The following is a 9241-nucleotide window of genomic DNA, read 5'->3' on the forward strand; positions in this document are numbered from 1 at the left end:
CCCCTGACCAGGCCAAGCACTGGCTGTAATTCTCAGAACACTGTATTCTCTGCTTCATGGCACAGTTCAGAATTACACAGTGTTGTATCTTCCCCAGCAACTCACAAACATCACTGGGATACAAAATGGTTTGTTTATTTGTTTCTGTTGGTTTTGTGTACGTGTGTATGTTTGAGATAGGGTCTCATGTAGCCCAAGCTAGCCTCAAACTGACTCTGTAGCCAAGGATGGCCTTGAACTCCTGATCTTCGAGCTTCTGCTTTCCAAGTGCAGGGAAGTGTGTGTGGCACCATGCTTAGCACAACAAGGGAAACGTTTCTGTTTCGGACATCATATTGCTCCCAGTATCCAGCACAGCTTGAAATCTAAGGAACAGGCGACCAATAAAAACCTTAGGACTGCTGGGCATTGGTGTTACACGCCTTTAATCCCAGCACTCAGGAGGCTGAGGCAGGGGGAATCTCTGTGAATTCAACATCAGCCTGGTCTACAAGAGCTAGTTCCAGGACAGCCTCCAAAGTCACAGAGAAACCCTGTCTCAAAAAACAAAACAAAACAAAAAAAACCTTAAGAATAAGGTGCTCACACCTTATGAATAATCTGCTCACACACTCTCAGACACACATATGCATACATGCACATGCCATACACATGCATCAAACACACACCCAAGAGGTAATTTCCAAAAGTATAAATGAGATTGTTAATGCCTTCTTATTCTACCACTGTTTGCTTTGAGAGCAAATGGTTCTTTGTCCCCAGCCCCAGAACAATCAAACACAAAAACAAGGACCAGAATCAAACAGGGAGCCTTGTCTAAGGGAGGCACGAAAGAAAGTTAAGGGAAGCATTCCCAGACTAGGAGAGAATGGAAGGTCCTGGTAGAAAAAGGCTGGAACTGCCAGGGAAGGTTAGCGCTAGTGAGTGCCTGAGGAGGCAGGAGGATGTGAACCTCTGCTATCTTACCCTCTCTGGGTTTAGATTTGCTAAACAGGCAGTGAGTTAAACTGTGATGCTCAGGACACCTGTGTCCCTTGGGTGTAATGTGTCAGGAAGATCTGGTAGAAAAAAGAGAGAGCATGGCTGGGAGGTGGTGGCATACACCTTTAATCCAGACGTGGGAGGCAGACACAGGCAGATCTCTGAGTTCAAGGCCAGGCTGGACAGCAGATCGAGTTCCAGGACAGCCAGGGCTACACAGAGAAACCATGTCTTGAAAACACCAAAAGAAAAAAGGAAGAGAGGGGTAAAAAAGGAAGGAAGGAAGGAAGGAAGGAAGGAAGGAAGGAAGGAAGGAAGGAAGGAAAGAAGGAAGGAAGGAAGCATGAACCACTTTCCTGTTGTTTCTGTTATAGCTGTACTTCGAGGAGCAGGAGATAGGGAAGGGAGGTTCATTTACATTAAAATCTAAACCCTGTCTCGAAAAAAAAAAATCTATAGTTGGGACCATCCTAGACTTACATATGTGCTACAGTTGTCTAGCTTGAGCTACTTGTGGGGTTCCTAGTGGTGGAATCTGTCCCTAACACTTTGGCTGACTTCCAGGAACCTATCCCTCACACTGGGTTGCCTTGCCCAGCCTTAATACAGGGGAGGTGCTTGGTCTTACCTCAACTTGGTACTCCATGCTTTGTTGACATCCATAGGAGGCCCGCCCCTTTCTGAACAGAGGCAGAGGAGTGGACTAGGGGGTGGGAATGGGGGGAGGGGATGGAAGAAGAGGAGGGAAGGGAAACTGCAGTTGGGTTGTAAAATAAATGAATGAATTTAATTAATTAAAGAAAAACCTATATTTCTATAGAATAGAATGTTTCTTATGATAATCAAAACTCAGATGGGAGGACCATGTAGCACTTTGAAACACAGGCAGGGGGAGCAAGAGTTTAAGTCTAGCTTGGGCTCCTTATCTAGTCCAGGGCTACCCTGGGTTGCATGAAATCTTTATCTCCAAAGCCAGAAAGCTCAGGTGAGCTTTTCAAAGACATTAATGCCATGACTCCAGCAGGTAATCTTCTGGGTGTGTGTATGTGCATATGTGTGGCATGTAAGCATCTGTGTGTGCTAGTGTGTGTAAGCTGACATGGGTGTCAGTCTTTGCCTCCCATCTTATTTCTGTTAGCACCTCAAATCACTATTCCAGAGGACTCTGAACAGCCTGAAGTTTTGGAGTGTGAGCAATGCCAGAAATGCATAGAGAGCAGGTACTTTGGAGACAAAGCTGTTCTTGTTCATTTTGCCCCACGTGCTGCTTCCACTAAAACCCAGAACAGTGCCCCGTGTGAATGGTGGTTGTGCATTCATAATAGAGCCCAGAGCAAACGACACAGTTAGTCTAGTCTGTAAATTGTTAATTAGATCTTATCGAGATTCCTCTCTCTGCCTAGACACTCCAGAGACACTTGAGGCCACTTCTTTGTCTCTCTGGGAATGATCTAGATAAAGAGGCACCATGAGGTGTTGTGTCCAAACTATTTCAGGATAAATAAGGGGGTGGGGGTGGGAATGACAAGAGTGAGAAGAAAGCAGAATAGAGAGAATGAAATTTCCTGAGTTGTCTATAAGGAAATTATTCTCTTGGTGTTCCCAATGTTATCTGTGTTTTCCTTGACCCCAGGAGCAACCGTGAGCCCCTTGAAGCCCCTTGAAGCTCTAACTCCATGTTAACACCAGGCACCTTGAAAACCATACACAATGCTGGCCCTCTGTCTGGCCCAGGGAATTCCTGGGCTCTAAGGAGATAAAATACCTGTAGATAAAAGCAAATGACAAAGCCATCAGGAGCAGGCAGAGAAGGCAAGGAGTTGGGAGAGCTGTATGCTGGCTGGGGGAGGGGCCCTTCTTGTCCTCTCCTAATCCACTAACCAACTAGGGTCCTAAGCCAAAGAGCCTCCTAGAGACACTGTGATCACAGAGCCTGGTTCTCAGCAGGGGCTGGGAGGAAGGAGACAGGGTTCTCTGCCCTTAACTCCCCAACATCATTTTTCATGGTCCCTAGCTGGTGCCACCCCCACCCCAGCCCTGAACTTTGTCTGCTGTCTACCTTAACATGGCCTTGCCACCTTTTATCAACTCTGTACTGGAGATCCACAGCCGTGCCTCCTGTTCCAGAGTGGTCTCATTCATTCTCAGTGTCCTGGGAAGGAGAGAGAGTGGCCCCTCAACCTAGATGCCTTCAATCAGTCACCCAAGAAGCATCTCTTAGGTGAGAGAACCAGACCCATGAAAACATGTAGCAAACTAAGAATCGTGGATGGCAAAAGCCTGCAAAATGCCAATAGGCAAAACAAATAAATAACAGTTAAAGAAAAAGAAATTTCAGCCGGGTGTTGGTGGCACACACCTTTAATCCCAGCACTCAGACAGAGGCAGGTGGATCTCTGTGAGTTCGAGGCCAGCCTGGTCTACAGAGTGAGTTCCAGGACAGGCTCCAAAGCAATACAGAGAAACCCTGTCTCGAAAAACAAACAAACAAACAAACAAAAGAATGAAAAGAAAAGAAAGAAAGAAAGAAAGAAAGAAAGAAAGAAAGAAAGAAAGAAGGAAGGAAGGAAGGAAGGAAAGAAGGAAGGAAGGAAAGAGGGAAAGAAATTTCAAAGAAAGATCTGGGTGTGGTGGGATATGCCTGTAATGCCAGTACTTGGGCTGTAAAATCAGGAGGGTCAGGAATTCAAAGTCATCCACATAGCAAGTTTGGAAACAGCCTGAGAGGGCTACATGAGACTTGGTCTCCAAAAACAAAAGTCTGGAGAGATGGCTCAACAGCTAAGATTACTTGCCACTCTTGTAGATGACCTGAGTTCTATGTCTAGCACCTACCACCAGGCCCATATCACGGCCTGATCCAGGTAACCCAACACCCTCTTCCAGTCTCCTCAGGCACCCACACATGCTTGGTATGGTGATTTGAATGTAATCAGCCCCCATAATCTCATAGGGAGTGGCACTATTAGGAGGTGTGGCTTTGTTGGAGCGGGTATGGCCTTGTTGCAGGAAGTGTGTCACTGTTGGATTGGGCTTTGAGGTTTCCTATGCTTAGGATATCACCAGTGTCTCAGTCTACTACCTGTTGCCTGCAAGATGTAGGACTCTCAGCTACTGTCCGCCTGCGTGCCACCATGCTCCCACCATGGCAATAATGGACTGACCCTATGAAACTGTAAGTGAGCAACCCCAATTAAATATTTTTCTTTTATAACAGTTGCCATGGTCATGGTGTTTCTTCACAGCAGTAAAAACCCTCACTCAAATGCATACACATAAAAATAAAAAATAAATATTATTTTATTTATTTATTTTGGTTTTTCGAGACAGGGTTTCTCTGTGTAGCTTTGGAGCCTATCCTGGCACTCGTTCTGGAGACCAGGCTGGCCTCGAACTCACAGAGATCCGTCTGCCTCTGCCTCCCGAGTGCTGGGATTAGAGGTGTGCACCACCAACGCCTGGCATATAAATCTTACTTTAAAACAAGAAGGCTTCTACTTGTGGGTCAAATGTTAGCACTCAACTATTGCTCCAGCATCATGCCTCTGCTTGTTGTTGTGCTCCCAGCCATGATGGTCATGGACTTACCCTCTGAAACTGTAAGTGTAGTCTTCACCCCTCATCAAGGAAACTTCTCTTTGCAATAGATGGAGGCCATTACAGAAAACCACAACCAACCAAAATGCAGAGTTGTGTAGCCCAGTCCTAATGGATACATCTGCAAAACACTCCCACACCTAAGGCTCAGGGAACACTGAAAAGAGGGGGCAGAAAAATTCTAAGGGCCAGAAGGTCAAGGAGTTTGCTGTGAGATTGTTTCTCCTTGTAACATCAGAAACGATACCCAGACAGTCTCACCAACGTGACACCCAAATGTGAGCTGAACAAGGAGGATACTAAGAGGCATGCCAAAGTAGATGGTCGGGGGCAGATCCCACAAGGGCAGCAGCTAAGGGATGCCGAGAACGGGAGAAATGTCTTCCCCAGGGAAGAGCACACCGGTTGGTTATTCAATACTGAACCATCAGTCCTGAAAACATACAAGTAACATTACACAGACTGAACAAGTTGTAGTTCGGAGCATATGTATATATACATGCATTAAATATAAAAAAATGACACCATGAATTTGAAAGAGAGCAAGGAGGAGTATATGGAAGTGTTTGGAGGGAGAAGAGGAACTAGAAAAATGTCCTAATCATACTATAATCTCAAAACTTAAAAAAAAATAAATAAATGCTCTCATTAAAAAAGGGAGGGCTGTAATGATGACTCAGCATTTGAGTGCTTTCTGCTTTTGCAGAGGGATTGGTTTCAGTTCACAGCACCCACATGGCAGCTCACAATCTTCTATAATTCTAGTTCCAGGGAATCTGATGAATGTTGACGGAGATTTCTGTCCCACCAGGTCCTGCAGCCCTTTAGTCCCAAATAAATATGCAGAGGCTTCTATTAATTATCAACTGTTTGGCCAATGGCTCAGGTTTCTTATTGGCTAGCTCTTTCTTAATTAGTAACCCATTTCTATTAATCTATGTATCTCCATGTGGTCTTGACTTACCAGAGAATGCCTAGGCCTCCTATCTTCCTGGTAGCTACATGGCATCTTCCCCTCCCTCAACTCCTCTCTGCCTTCCTCTTCCCAGCCTTCTCCTAGTCTTGTAGCTCCACCTATACTTCCTGCCTGGCTACATCCTGCCTGTCCATTGGCCAAAACAGCTTTATTCATCAACCAATAAGAGAAACATATATTCACAGCATACAGAAGGACCTCCCCCATCAATCGGATGCCCTCTTCAGGCCTTCATGGGCACCAGATCCTCAGGTGTTGCACAGACACATGCAGGCAAAACACCCATGCACATTAATAACTCTTTATTTTGGTTTTTCAAGACAGGTTGCACAGTGTAACTCTAGCTGTCCTGGAACTCATTCTGTAGACCAGACTGACATTGAACCAGAGATCTGTCTACCTCTCTGCCTCCAAGTGCTTGGGTTAAAAGCATGTGCCACACCTCCTCCTGGCTGTTTTGTTGTTGTTGTTTTTAATAAAGTAAACAAAAAGAAAGAAAGAAAGAAAAGAAGGAAGAGAAAGAAGAAGACAAGCAGGCAGGCAATATGCTAATCCATTTGTTAAGCCAGGTATGGTGGCTCTTAGCACTCAAGATACTTAGGCAGGAGGATTGCCGCCAGTCGGGGCCCAGTTTGAGCTATGCAGTGAGATTTTGTCTCAAAAAATAAGTAATGAGGGGACTGGAGAAATGGCTCTGTGGTTAAGAGCACTCTATAGAAACCAAGTTTTAATCCCAGCACTCACAGAGCACCTCACAACCATGTGTGGCACCAGTCCTTGGGAATCTGACACTCTCTCCTGACCTTTGTGGATACTGCACACAGTGTGTACAATCATACATGCAGACAAAACACCCATACACATTAAAAAATAAATAAAAATTTTAAAGTAATAATAAATCAACAAACATTGACATAATAAACAAGCTGCTGGGCACTGGGGTGGTTTGGAAGCAGAGCCAGGCTGCACTACTTCAGGAGAGGGCTGAAAGGAAACCAAACAGGACAGGGGAAAACAAGAATTGCTTGCAGTGACCAGAAGGAAAGCATAGAGCCAAGGGCATAAAGACTTGTTGGCAGAGAAGTCAAGGGTAAAGCAAGAAGTCCCAGGAAAAGCTTTTCTCCGCTTCCTCTTGACCGAGTTTTCTTCCTTCCTGTGCAGTCACCTGCGAGTTGCAAGTCCTCAGGCTGCACCCACTTGAAACCGCAATCTGGCAGCCCTAAGATTGGCATGCAGGGACGGTCTTTGTCACAAAAAAGCAGAAATCTTGTTTATTTTGATAAATTAGTTGCTGGCAGGGAGGGATTTTCATTTTCCAATCAGAATAATAAACAAAGAAATTGCTGGGCCAGGCGTCACCTAAAGGTTACTCAGCGCCTAATGGCCAGACTGAGCAGCAAGTGTGTGCTGCGCTTGGCATCTCTGAATGTAAAACCACAAAACAGTCCAGGACTATGTGCTGAACCAAATGTGTACGCTGAAATAGCCCAGGCTCATCCCTCAGCAGTGCAGAGCCTGGGCCCTCCAAGCTGCCCTGTGGATGACAGTGACCAAGTCTGTAGCTCATCTGCAAGCCCTGCTTGTGAGGGTGAGTTCTGTAGAGGAGGGTTAGAAGGGGCCATGCTTCCATGGAAAGGCCATGCTTCCAGTTGCCCTGCATGAGGTCACAGCAGCCTCCACACCTGATGCTGTCCTGACTTCCTGTGTACCAAGCCTGACCTGGTCATCTTCCTCAGAATAAGGCTGTCAGCTGGTCAGTAGCTTGTGCCAAACTCACCATTTTAGCCAGTGTCATGGTCCCACTGGAAGGGATCGCCTTCAAAGTACTTAACAGCCATAGTCTGGCTGGCAGGATGGCTCAGAAGGTAAAGGCACTTGTTGCCAAGCCCGACAACCTCAGTTGCACACGGTGGAGGGAGAGAACTAATTCCTACATGTTGACCTCTGACCTCCATGTGCGCGCGCGCGCACACACACACACACACACACACACACACACACACACACACACACACACACACACTTTTTGTTATTATTTAAACCCACAGACATATAACTCACACATGTCCACGTGCCAGAGAGGCCAATCCTGTTATAGTCTGCTCGGGAGAAGACGGCTGACAGGTTATTTGGGGAAGGTTTCCCGGAGGAGGGGAGAGAGTTAACACATTGTTCAAAGGGCATTTACTTGATTTAGCAGAGAGAAAGGGAGGGCACTGCAGGTGTTGGGCCCGGGGATGGATTGCAGACAAGAGGAAGCAGAAATGTCTACAGAGGGGGCTGTACTTGGAGCAGAGTGAGCCGAAGCAAGTGCCCGATGAGTAAGTCAGGCTTAAAGTTGGTTGGACAACCAAACATACAACAGTTTCCACATAGTGGAGAATCATCCCTGATGGCTTAGAGCGCAGGGGACAAACAGGAAACACCACCTCACTGGGAGCCCAGTAGCTGACAAAGCATGGGCTGCAAAACAGTAAAGGGCAATAAGATGACAATGTCCTTGTCCTCCCCAGGAGGAAGAAGGAAGACCACAGGAAAAGGAGAGGTGTGGCCCAGGGCCTGACTGGACAAAGCTGATAAAAGCTGCAGGAAGAGGAGCCTAGAAGAAGCAGGTGGCTGCCTACTAGAGGTCCCTACCCATTGAGTATCCTGTGGACTGACTTTGTTTTGTGACAGGATCTTGCTAGAGCCAGGGCTGTCCTGGGACACCCGATCTTCCCCCTGGAGACTTCCGGTGCTGGGATTTACAGGCATGCATCGTCTTACTGAGATGCAGTGTTGGAAAAGAAGTGCCTTCCCAGATGTGGAAGCACGCGGTGCCTATAACCCCAGCACGCGGAAGGCAGGAAGACCAGGAGTTCAAGGCCAGTGTTGGCTACATGAAACTCTATTAACAAACAAACAAACGTCAGGTGTGGTGGTGCATCCCTATAACCCTAAATCACTTGAGAAGCAGGAGATCCATTCACCCTCAACTACATACTGAGGTTCCGGGCCAGCCTGTACTCCATGAGACCCCAACTAAAAGTGATGTTCAATGAGTAAATAATGAAATGCCTTATATGCTAAAATAAAAACAAGACCCAAACCATTATGCCAATATAATTAAATGTTCTCTAAAAAAAAAAAAGAAAAAGAGATTCCTTCCACCTGCCTCCATTCTAATCAGACACCTTAGCAAAGTGAGCAGGGAGAAGGGAGAATGGAAATGCGGGCAGAGTAGGTAAAATAACTGGTTCAAGCTCCCAACACACGTCACCCTCTCCCCAGATAGCTTGAGGGAGGAGGAGGAGTTTGGTGGGCCAGGTTTCCTTACACAGCCTTCCCGACTCACCAGTGACCTTGTCCCTGGGACATTCACTAGCAGCCTCCCCCCATTAGGTCCCCGCTTTGGACCTCAGATAGAGGCTCTGCTGTGCCCTACAGTCCTGCATTCCTTCCTTCTCCTGGCGTTTTCCTCTGAACCTCAAGTCTCCTCGTGGCTCCACATCAGCTCAGGTGCCTCCGTAAGGTCTGGATGGAGGTTCAGTCATCCATAGTCAGCCTGTGTATCTCCCTACCAAATGCCCAGCAGTGAGGTCCCTCAGCCCTTTCTCATCCCTCCTTGGGAGATGTTCTTACTGGAAAAAATCAATTGGCTGGATGGGAGCTTGCTGTGTGCTATTGTCCAGAGGAAGGATTTTCATA

The sequence above is a fragment of the Cricetulus griseus genome, chromosome 5 (genome assembly GCF_003668045.3).
Source record: "Cricetulus griseus strain 17A/GY chromosome 5, alternate assembly CriGri-PICRH-1.0, whole genome shotgun sequence".
NCBI lineage: Eukaryota > Metazoa > Chordata > Mammalia > Rodentia > Cricetidae > Cricetulus > Cricetulus griseus.